Source organism: Xiphophorus maculatus, chromosome 2 (assembly GCF_002775205.1).
Source record: "Xiphophorus maculatus strain JP 163 A chromosome 2, X_maculatus-5.0-male, whole genome shotgun sequence".
Taxonomy (NCBI): Eukaryota; Metazoa; Chordata; class Actinopteri; order Cyprinodontiformes; family Poeciliidae; genus Xiphophorus; species Xiphophorus maculatus.
The window spans coordinates 10791453-10803993 of record NC_036444.1 but is presented as its reverse complement, the minus strand read 5'-3'; the positions used below and the strand labels follow the sequence as shown (position 1 = coordinate 10803993).

General features: G+C 36.7%; 1 non-coding gene across 1 annotated transcript; it reads left to right on the top strand.

The window, feature by feature from the left end:
• Positions 1-10401: 10401 nt before the first annotated feature.
• Positions 10402-10473, top strand: trnad-guc. The gene has a single exon. It is a non-coding gene; the product is annotated as a tRNA-Asp (tRNA).
• The last annotated feature ends 2068 nt before the right edge of the window (positions 10474-12541 follow it).

Here is a 12541-nt window from a genome sequence, read left to right as displayed (position 1 = left end):
AGGCAGAACCAGCATGTTTGGATTCCTACTGCACAACACGAATATGGCTCCTCTTGTCAACTTCACGCTGACAAGTGCAGCACTGACAGAAATTAATACAAAAAGCTTGGACAAATTCATCTCATTCTGGGCTCGCAAAGTTAGCAGGGAAATCCTCAGAATAAATGTGCCAAAGAGTTTATACGCACAGTTGCTTATACAAGTCATGAGGAGCGCATCCTGTTTGTTTTTGTTTTTTTTTCATTGCTCAGAAAGAATCTCTAATTATTGGGCTTCAGGTACCGTAAAATGTGCAGCTGTGGTTACTGTCAGTGCTCGTTGCTTATTGAGCTGGTGTGCAAAATGACAGTGGGTGGTGTCTAGTGGCTTCAAACTTAAAATCACACGGTTCTGTTGTCATCTTTTATTAATGTCAATCAGACAATTTCTTTAAATCAAACAAGATTAAGTTCTTCTATATATTGAGCTTATGAACTTTAAAAAAAATGCTAACAACTGCCTGAATAAACTTATTGACCTCCTTTTTTGTGTTTATGCCTACCCAAAATGTGAATAAAAGCATAATTTTTTCAGTACATGAAGAAAGGTTAACACATGATATTTATACTTCAGATCCTCACACAGTGTTAACAGCCAGATGGCTGCTACAGTCCTTGCACAGCTCTTTTAAACGGAATCTGCTGCCAACAGCTGCATCATATCCTCCTCTGCTCCAGATGACTACATATCATAATTTGTTCATAAATAAATGAATGTTTCTTTACACTTCATACTTGTGTTTGGGCTGTAACACTTTAAAGCAAACTTTTTGAACTGCCTTGATGTGTCAGTTTTGATGTCTTGGTTAATGATGTGATACAGATGTTGTAGCGTGGTCTGGCAACGTATTTGGAGGTGGTGTATTTTTAAAAATTATGTGTTTTTTAATTGGGATCTTCTTGGAGATTTTGATATTATGAAATTAGTATAAGGTTTGTCTCAAGCTTACTAAATCACAGTAAATTATAACTTTTGTGTCCACTTCTCATTTAAAAAATTAATTGAAATTGTGTTGTTTAGTCATTCTGTCCTAAAAATAGTCAAAATTCTTAGATTATTATTACATTCATGCTGGTGGACTGAATGTAAACCTTTTTGCTAACTCTATGATCCTTTGGACTAAAATATAAGTATTATGTATGCAATCAAAATAACCTGTATACTCTTTGACTCATAATTCATCTTTTTAACATATTCCTTAACACATAATGATGAAAAAGTAGAGCAAAATGTTTACCTAATGTAATGATGAGTACTGGTACTGGTGTTTATCTGGATGTTAAGGATTATGTTTTCAAAATGTTGCTTTCTATGGCAAACAATCTGATGTTGCACCTTTCATCTTAAATGAGGCATGTTTTGACAAAGATCTGGAAAAATGCAAACCTGTTTGTTTACTTCATGGTTGCAACGCACTGTTTAACCTGCCTGTTTTCACACAGGTTTCATTTGAACAAGTTTTTGCACAACACTCTTTGCATTGGCACTGTATTTGCTTTCAGGGCTTTCTGCAACCTAAAATGTTTGTGATTAGTTTAAAAAAATTCAAACAAGCAAGGATGGGTTTTTTTTCTTTTCTTTTTTTTTCTTGAACCAGAAATGATAATGGGTGCAACCAGTCAATTCTGTAAACTGTGGATGGATCTGGTTATGTGATACTAAAAAAGCCCCATTAGTGGTTTCAGCCAATAGCTATAAAACTACAGTTTCACTAGATCTAAACTGATAGTTGGATTAGTGTTTTTTTACAACATTAGGACAAAGTGCAAAAGTCAGTCATTTAGTAAATACTGAAAATATGTTAATATTTTTCTTGATGATCAAGTTAGGCAAATAAAATGTATAAAATATTCACCAATCATATAATCCAAGCATGATTTTTTTTCACTTAAAGGCATTTTAAATTTATTGTCCCAGCATACAATCTAGTTTAGTAAATACAATCTTAGAACAGTACCCAGTGTCAATGACTAAATTTACATAAAGTAGCAATATGCTAAGTACTCCCTACTGCTTTCAGGAAGTAAAAGCATAGCAAAATGTTGAATAAGTCTGGCTAAATTTTAAAAATACACTGAAATACAAAAAATAATAATAATAAAAAAGGCAAAATGGTTTAACTTGCAAAATAATAGACCAAACATGGACCTGGTTTGCATGTTTGTTTGGAAGGATAATTCAACTGAAAAACAAATTAGAAAAGAAAAATAATAACAACAATGAATGCACACTTATATATTTATATTATTTCTTTTTCTAAATTAATTTTCATTTTGATTTGAACTGTGTGTGGAAAACAACTTTGAAATTATTTACATGGGGTTTCATCACAAAAAAACATTCCAGTAGGGGTGTGTACGCTTTCAGAGCCAGTGCATATTTTCTGGTATTAGATCATGGTTGAATAAACTGACCTCTTACATTTTAAAGCATATATTTTGCCATTTCGCCTTTAACCCCCAGACTTCTGAACTACAGTGTCTGCAACTTATACCAAGCTTCCGAATGATACGTTACCATCATCACTAAAAGGATTTCACCAACATGGCCTTGAGGGTGAAATCCTAAAAGAGCAGCATCCAACAGCAAGATGTGGGTATCAAGATTATAGGCCATAGTGAGGTCATTGTCTTGAAACAATTTGTGACAGCTTGAAGGTAATATACTCATTGTAGTATAAAAGTGTCTCTCTGTATAGGTCATTACCAAGGGACGAGACATTATACCCATGAACTTTTCTGAAATGACTTTTGACTTTCTTTTCTTTCTATAAAATCAGACTTATGAAATTTAAACCCACACACTATATATATATATATATATATATATATATATATATATATATATATATATATATATATATATATATATATATATATATATATATATATATATATATATTGCAGTATGTGACTGGATTGTATTAAAATGAAGTGTATTGATTTTAAGTGACTTTAGACTGAATTTAATTCATTATATGTGAATATGTAATCTTATAGTCTTACAAAGTACCTTAAACTTTTATTTGTCATAAATTGGTGCTATTTAAAAGAACTGTATTGAAATCGAAATATCACACTGTCAGTGTTTAATTTGACCTCCATATTTCTCTTAGAGCAAATGTTTCCTTGTTTGCACCCCCCTTCAATGATGGATATGTAAAGTCTCTTTCTATGTGTCTGTTTCTGAGTGCACTTCCCTATCATATCTGTAGTTCCATATCAACAGCTGCAAGAGCCTGGGGTAAGTATGACGTTCTAATCATGTGCACTGATTTTATAATCCTTTGTGTATTTTTAGCCATGTTAATTAGGAATAAACATTTGCATGTCTTAATTATTCCTCTCTCAAAATTGCATACTTTTATTAAATACAGAAAATTTAAAAAGATCTTTCATTCAGATTCTACTATTTTATGTTGCATGTTAAAGAAAAACAGGACATGCTGTGTCCTAAGTGTGGACCCTTATTTTTTAAATGTGTGAAGCGCTTTCAGTTTTGATCTGATTTTACATTGAGTCAGAATGAGAAAGTACTTCACAACTAGGGAGACAGTGAGACAACTGAGAACTGAGCTGCAAACCTCTTCTGACAAACCTTGTCCGAGAAAGCTTTGGTGACCACAATGACAAATGAAATATGGGGTCAACTATCAGTCATTCATCAATGAACCCATCCTGTCGTCATTTGAATTTTGAGCACAAGCTCATATTAACCTTCATAACCCTGAGTCACATAGGACAGCTTAACACTGACAGGCACAGTATCAAAGTAACTGTTGGGTGTCAGTGTAATAAATGCTTTCAGTCACATAAACCCATAGATGAAATGGTATCGGTATGATGATGGGTACTTTAGCAGGTCTTCATAAAGTCGTTTATGCTGAGTCTTTCACAGCAAAGTCTGGAACTCACAAAGCACATTTATTATGTTCAGAAAGAGTAACCAATCTTTGTGTTCTGTGCTGCTTGTTCTTTGTGTTCTTAAAGACAGGTCTGACAAGTCGCCAGTGAAGTCAAAGCTCAAGGTTAATTATGGTGACTGTTACACTCTTTTTTAATTATAAAGCACCATTTATGTAAGTTTTGTTAAACATAACATAAAAACTGTGTTTTATATAGTTGTTAAAACTGTTGTGATAGTATATTATGAGACAGATAATCTGTGAAAAAAAATCAAGGTCCTCCATCGCTTCCCTGAGCGCAATCTTCAGATTGCGAAGATTGCTTCTTTGCAATCTGCAGAAAAGCACCGTTGCTGGCCAGAAACAACCAATCAGACCAGAAGAAAGGTCGTAGCCCTGTGAATCAACCTTGTGTATTTACTAGTGAATAAACAATTTATCGTTACAGATAAACTGTTTTTCCACCGTCGTCATTGGTGACCATGCTAACTAGCCTAAGCATTCAAGACAGGCTCTACTGTCAGGAAGAACCTGTATAAGAGAGAGCAAAGGAGAAGGTGTGAGCAACACATACACAAGCATTGTTGGCAATGCTACGACATCCCTCCTCCAGTACTAAGACCTCCTCAGATCCTTCTAGGAGGATCCTCAGCCTATTTCACTGTATTTCAGTGACTGACACCATACTTCAGTCACTGTATTTCTGACTGAACAAATTGATCTGACCTAAACAATAGGGATAATCTATGGATATTGTCAACAGACTATACATGACTATAACTCTCTGTAGGCTGACAGGGCTGGATTTAGGAGGATGGGGGCCCCTGGGCTGGAGTCAAAAAAAAAAAAAAAAAAATATATATATATATATATATATATATATATATATATATATATATATATATATATATATATATATATATATATATATATATATATATATATATATTTTATTTTTTTTTTTTTTTTTGTATGTGTTTGTTTTGTTTTAGAGGATGAGCAGAAAATGACCGAACAGTAAGTTTTGACAACTTAAAACTTTAATAAGCCAGTTGTTACAAACTACAAACAACTCTGAACTCTTTTCTAGAAAGACTAAACCACATGTTGGGGTTGAAACTAGAATATGATGCTTATATCACAAAATAAAATCACTGAATAGTTATTGTTGCCTGGACTTCAACACAAACTATAAAACAGATTGAGTGCAAGAAAGTGCAATGCTCAAATATACTTTTACAAAGCAAAGCGAGTAAAACAATATTTATACAAATATCCCCAGCATTTACAAGTCCATATAAGTACAAGTGGAATATATCAAAACTCAAACTTTTTCTTTGGTTTTAAAGTTCTTGGTAAGCGGGGGATAATGATGTTTCTGCTCCATTTCCGCTAACAGGTTTAAAAATGCCTGTCAGTTTAGGCATTTTGTTTGTCGCCTCTTTGGCACGATGCTCTTTTTCTTTTCTCTTCCTTCTTTTCTGTGCTCCGCTGTCATATTTTCTGTTGTCCGCCATTGTAAAATAATATTCCCTTGACGCTCCTCCTCCCCAATGCGTAAGATGCGTCAAAAGTGGACCAATAACAAGCAAGCATTCAAGATGGGCGTTTGTCAGAACAAATTGGAACATTTTTCATCGGTGCTGTCAAAATCATCGTAGTCATTGATTAAATTCTGACACTATCCATTCACAAAAATATAAAACATCCTTCGGGGCCCCCGAAATACCGGGGCCCCAGGCTGCAGCTACGGTAAGCCCCTGCTAAAATCCGGCCCAGTAGGCTGAGATATCTGTACTTTAAAAAATCCTTTTATTGATGATATACCAATTAGCCAAAACGAAATACAGGGTTTTCAAGCTATTGTCATTATCATCCTTTTTACTAGAATGAACAGATACAAGCAACTTAGGTTTCACTTATTGAATGAAATTACAGAAATAAACGTCAGTACTATTCTTATGGATATGCATCCATATATAAGTAAATACATGGCTGTAGATGAAACATTAAAGTGAATAATAATAAGCTGATCATCAGATGCCCGCTGTGCCTGACATTTGCTGTTTTTTAAACAAGGTCAGATTACACCTTAAGCTTGTAAAAGGGCAACTGTACAGATTTCAGCTGCATTATATTCCCTATTTCCCTAAACTTGACTTTACTATTGATAAATTACTTTTCTTGGAACTGGAGAATTAAACCAGATTTCCATATGAAAGCTTCATAATTTCAGCCATTTTCAATGTCCTTGGAATCCAGTGGAAAGAGACAGTGGAGGGAGTCTATAGAGGTAGCCTGCAGTGATATGCAGGCCATACAGGGTTTCTTTTTTATGGCAGCAGCACTGTAACATAGAGAATCAGCAGCTTTCAACTGAAGCGAAGAATGAGATCACTAGTCTTTTGGAAGGTCAACTTCGAAGCAAGACACATCGTGTTTTGAATTCAGCCTTATCCCTCCCAACCACTTGAAGCTCACTGTGCATGCCGTTATGCAAAAAGCTGGTGGATTTTTAGTAAATGCATAATCTTAATGAGTGCAGAGATCTGTGGAGGTCTAAGCAATGTAAGACTAAATCAGGCTGAGTAGAAACACACTGTGAATAATCCGCTATGTCAACGAGACACAACTTGTTTTCCATCCTAGTATATAATCATGTTTACTGTTAAAAGAACTCAAACGTTTTCTCACATCGGAATAACTACTACTGGCAAAACAGCCACGACCCATTGAATCATAGTGGCCACTAGATCCTTGGAGGCATGCATACAAAAAGTCCTCTGCAGATAAGACTTATTTGGATAGCACATTTCATAAAAGCTTGATATGAATACAATCTAAGAAATCCTGACACAAAATGAACTACTCAAATGTGTTGCTGTGGTCCTAAAACAATTCCTGGAAAAGTTTTGTTTTGTTATTGCAAGTAGAAGTAGTATGAGTCTTTTCCATTTATCATTTACATTTGATACCAAGCCAGCATCCTTTGCCTAAGCAAGGCGTATAACAGAAGATGAATTTAACACAAAACAGTTCCATGCACATTAAATGAAGTCAAGGCATTCCATTAGAACAGTCCCAGTGAGTAATAAAATCTGAAGGGGTCCAAATTGTCTGAACAAGGGGCATAGACCTGGAATAATTCTTGAAATCACAAATCCTCAGAAAACTGGGGCATATTTTCAAAAGTCTCATTGTCCTCATCTGCCTACGCTCAGAAGTGGTGGTGATTGAACAGGCAGAGATAGTGGCTAGCAGGCAGAGATAGTGGCTAGCTGGCATAGCAGGTAGCTAGCAGATAGAGAAGATGGCTGGCAGGCAGGTTAGGTGACTAGTGGGCAGAGCAAATTGCTAGCAGGCAGGGCTAGCAGGCAGAGCTAACAGGCAGAGCTGGATGGCTATCAGGCAGAGAAGGTGGCTGGCAGGCAGAGTGGCTAGCGGGCAGAGCAGGTGGCTAGCAGGCAGAGTTTCTGATCTGCAGTGGTGAGTAGCTATATCCCTTTTCCAGTCGAGTCGACCCCTGTAACACTGTTTATTTTGGTTATTCTAATCTTCCATCTCTATCTGCTGCTGCTTCATTTGCCAGTAGTGCTTTTGCTTAATAGTTATGCTTTGTAGGATGTGTGGAGAAATGCAAGCCAGTAGCCCAAAAAGAAACCGGATGAATTCTGAGAGTTGCTTGACCAGTTTGATGTTTTACCACATAAGGAACATTACCATTGCTTAGATTGGGAAATCAACGACATGTAAGAATGTTGAAGTTGTCTGGCTTAAAGGCAGTAAGGAGTAAAAGTAGAGTGTGCCCACAGAGTTTGTTTAAATTTATGCAAACAAATTGATAAAATGCTACATAGAGGACTGTCCTGTTATACTGTACATTCCATTTAGTAGAAGGTGCATTCACAAAAAATATGTAATGTTTTTTCCTTAAACCTCAAGTTTAATTTATTTTTTATGTAGAAGAGCAATATAATGTAACAAAGAAAACAGCCATACAGCCATAAATCAGCCATACATTACAACAGATTCTGAGGCCCAAGCAACAGACAGATATTGGGTATTTTAATTATTATTATATTTTATTTCTTAAATATTATGTTAATTTTTAGCCTTTAAAGAGCTGGCTTTGTTTATTTGTCTTGTGACCTTTAAAATTGGCCCCAACTTATCCCTGATGGAAAGATCTAAAACAAAAGGACAGTCATTAGATGACATGTCACACAATATAGGGGTCTTATTCTGGACCTGTGCCTGCTGGCTCTGTCCTTTGCTTTGCCCACTTTGCTCTGCAAGTATGCCAGGACATTGAGCCTGACACATCAGAACTGCTGCTCTCTCTCTGTGCCCTCTTTCATTCGCGCTATCACAGAGTCAAAGCCTGCAGAGACGGAACTGTCCAGAGACTCAGCCCTGCTGGGTCTGACTGGGCCAAGATCCGATCAAGCCTGGAGGAGAGGGGTCATTCTCTTCCCTGACTTCTACTTGCTATGATCTCTGAACCGTTTCTAAAAAGGCCTGTGACTTGATTTGAGCAGACAGTCCCCCTTGAAAGCTGCCTTTGGTTTGGCTTCTGTAGCCTGGAATGGGAAGAGCAGGGTCAGGCTAGACAGAGGCAGGAAAAAGCTCAAGCGAAAGCAGTGTGGGGGGTTCGGTGGGGAAAGAGAGAACAGAGCTGATAGCCATGCTCCAGGTGCAGATGGCATACTGTTTTATGTGTGGCCTCGGTGGACTGTGTCAGTGGAGCTACTGGAGGCATATAACACACAGAGATCACACAAAAACATTGTCAACTGAAATTCAAAGATTCATTAACAAAGGTCATTTCCATGGTATCAGATAGCTAATAGCTGGCCAAGCCTTTTGAAGATATTAAGGCAGACTAAACAAAAAGGCCATGAAAGAAGATAGAAACTGTACTTTAACCAAATTTATTAAACCTGTTTGTTTTTCCTTTATCACTCCAAAAAAAACTTATATGAAAAAAAAAGAGAGAATAGCTTGCTCATCAGAATATGTTATTCAAGAGTCCATTTTTATTGGAGATGTGGTGCTGCTACTTCTACAAATAGTGATGACATGATCAAGGCAGACACAATGCCTAAGGAGCCAAAGTTGCAGCAGCCCTTAAAACCAATAATGGTCAGAGGTCAGAGAAGGAGAGGCAAAGATCCAAGTCCCATCCTATTGTGTGACATGCTTCCTTTGCCTACTCACCCCAAAGGCGCAGTGTCAGGGTTAACACTTCAAACACTCAATATCTTCACAAAACACAAAGGACACCACCACTTGCCATCCACGTGAATTCTTCTAGGAACAGAGATATGGATTCACCTCAGAGGTCGTTGCCACCTGAAGTTTTAATGATTAAGCAAAGGTTTGTCCCCTCACTTTGTTGCACTTTCAGGAATAAATAAACCAGTTAGCTCAAAATTGTACAAATAGAACTAATTTCTCCTTTATATGACAGCTTTAAGCTTCAAACGGTTGCTATTTGTGGTTCTTAACTATTTTTAACTAAAAGGAAGTAATATCAATTCTCAATTATCATTTTCAATAGAAAAAAGTTAGATTATAATATTGTCATTTGTATATCAGAGTATATATAATTTTTTTCAGTATTAGTGAGGGGCAAATGGATGAATGGTGACTAAAGTAAATCAATATAAGTCAGTCAGTCATATTAAATAAATCATTAGTGCATAAACGTGAAACACATAATGTTAGGCCTCCTAACGTTTTAGAAATGAAAGTCTGACAAGTGTTACTGGCATATGCACTCAGCCTAAACTTGACATGAATATGTTTTGATCTAAACCATTCCATTGTAGCTCATGCTGGATGTTGAGGGTCATTTTGCTGTGGGTCCAGTCCCATGCAAAGCCCCCAGGCTACCCTATCTATTCTCAGCAGCAAGCAGGTTTTCTATTGCATAAAAACAGTTGCAAACTTGCTCAGGGCACATTGGATAGATATTAATTTATTGAATACTTATGATTTAAACGTACACCGTCCTATGCTGCCTTGGGCAACTGCTCATATAGCCTCCAACAAGTTTTCTTCAAGGACTGTCCTATATTTAGCCAGATATTTAGATCAGTTCAGACATGCTTCAGTATTCATGCTGCAGTAATAGGGGTGGGGATTACAGTTTGTATGATGTTGGCCAAAAAGTTACATGCTGATCTCATCTGAACAAAGCAACTCTCATTCAAGTGTGAGTTAAGGCAAACTGCAAAGGAACTTTTCATGGGCTTCTTTTAAAAATGTGCTTCTTCTCACCACTCTTTCACTAAGCCTGACTTCAGACTTCATGACAAGTCAGTTGCCCTGTGGACAGATTCTCCCACCTGAGCTTAGGATGTCTGCATCAAGTCCAAAGCTAGCTTTAGCCCTTTTGCTTGTCTGATTAATGCTCTCCTTGCCTTGCTTGTGTGTTTAGGTGGATGTCCAATATCTCCTCGTTAGTATAGTGGTGAGTATCCCCGCCTGTCACGCGGGAGACCGGGGTTCGATTCCCCGACGGGGAGTGAAGTTTGTTTCAGGTCCCTCTTGAAAATGAGATCTAGATCTCAACGGGGTTTACCTGATTAAATAAAGGAATAATAAAATAAAAATATCTTGGTAGGGTTGTGCCATACACTTTGAACAATGCTTTTTGAGCATTATTGTTTTCTTAAAAAAAACTTTAAGTCATCACTGAACAACAAATTTTCTATTGAGAAAGAATTTACACTGGGTATCTGAAGGTAACTAGTTTAATTGGATTTTTTTTTTTTTAGGAAAAAACGGGGTCATAGATGAATCTCACACTTTCAGATTTTTATGTCTTTTACTTTTTTGAAAATATATTATTATGTAATATGTTTAATCCATTTCACAGTTTTATACGCTGCACCAACACAACTACTTTGTAGTAGTCCAGCACATAAAATATTAGTAAACTGTATTAAAGCATGTTTTTACAAGTCCGGTACAGCTATGGTGCTGCTTGAGAAAGTCTCCCGTATCAGTCTAAAGAGAGCTTTGCTACTAGACAACTGTCCTGAGGATACTATGTTACACATTTATAAAATCATCTACCAGAGCACAAACTAATCTCACAAGACCAGGATCTCATTTCACAAAAATGATTCAAGAATCAATGTGGTTAGCTTGCTGTTCTCAGCCTGCTGCAATTTGTACTACGATTGTAGCTCCATAGCTCAAAGGGAGCCCCACTTTCTCATGGGTATTTTTGAACTGCAAACAGTTCCAAACGCAGATTTCAAGAAACTTTTATATTTGTTGTTTCTCTCAATTTTGTATTTTCCCCTTTATTTTTTGAACACCCACAAACAAAAAAAAAAGAGAAATCTCTCACAAATGCGCCGGATAAATATATAATTGTTCAAGTGTGTTGTGCACAGTATGAGATCTTCCGTTTGCTTCACCAAGTAGAATGCACTGCAGGCAGTCTCTTGAGGGAAGGTCTCATTTTCTGCCTCCTGCCGTGAAATATTCAGTCCGGCCTGAAATAATATGGGACTCGTTTCAAGGCTTAGCACTTTTCAAATATGCTGGCAATAATGGACAGGGCATCAAATGAAGCACAGACTCTCACAGAAAGGGGAACAGAGGTTTTGCATCCACAACCGCACGGTAAATTGAAGTGTTATCTACATGTACACTGTAGTGATTATTATTGAGGGTATGAATCTATAAATATTTGCAAACTATTGAAAATATGGTTAAAGTGCACAATATGTACTTGGTTTTGATACTCGAGCATTACAATTATATTGCATGCTCCCATATTATTTCAAAATAACAAAACAAATTTTATCCAGCTTGAAAAATAAAATAAAATTAAGAGTGCAAGGCGTAAAGCCATATAAATGAAGTGCAGAAGAATGCAAGGCAAGAGGGCTTTGGTGAGAGGATTCAAGACTTTAACAATCCCACATCCTCTCAGCCTGTCCTTCATCTCTAATAATCAAGCTTGGCCACAGAATATCCCTCCGGATGGAGGGGGAAAAAGAAGAAAACATGTTCCCCATCCGCCTCTCACTCATCTTTCGACTGCCAGTCTTGGGTCTTTTCTCTTGAAGTCCTCTGTCACATTTATGACTTCAAACACAAAGGACAACCTTTTTCTTTTTCTTTTTTTTTTTTGCTTAAACCGACTGCCATGTCTTTAAAGCTAGGTATCTTCATTCTTTTTGGTCCTACATTAGCATGAGATGAAGGGGAGTTTGTGTGATGTGAATGAAGCCCTGAAAAGCTGAGACCACAGACACTGTGAACTTGTTTGTTGGTGGACTCCAAAGGCCACTAAATCAGGCTAACAGGTTTCTGGCTTTCCTGATGCAGGGACAAGCTTGGATTGATTAAAAATAATAATTATATATAATCTATCTATCTATCTATCTATCTATCTATCTATCTATCTATCTATCTATCTATCTATCTATCTATCTATCTATCTATCTATCTATCTATCTATCTATCTATCTATCTATCTATCTATCTATCTATCTATCTATCTGTCTGTCTGTCTGTCTGTCTGTCTGTCTGTCTGTCTGTCTGTCTGTCTGTCTGTCTGTCTGTCTGTCTGTC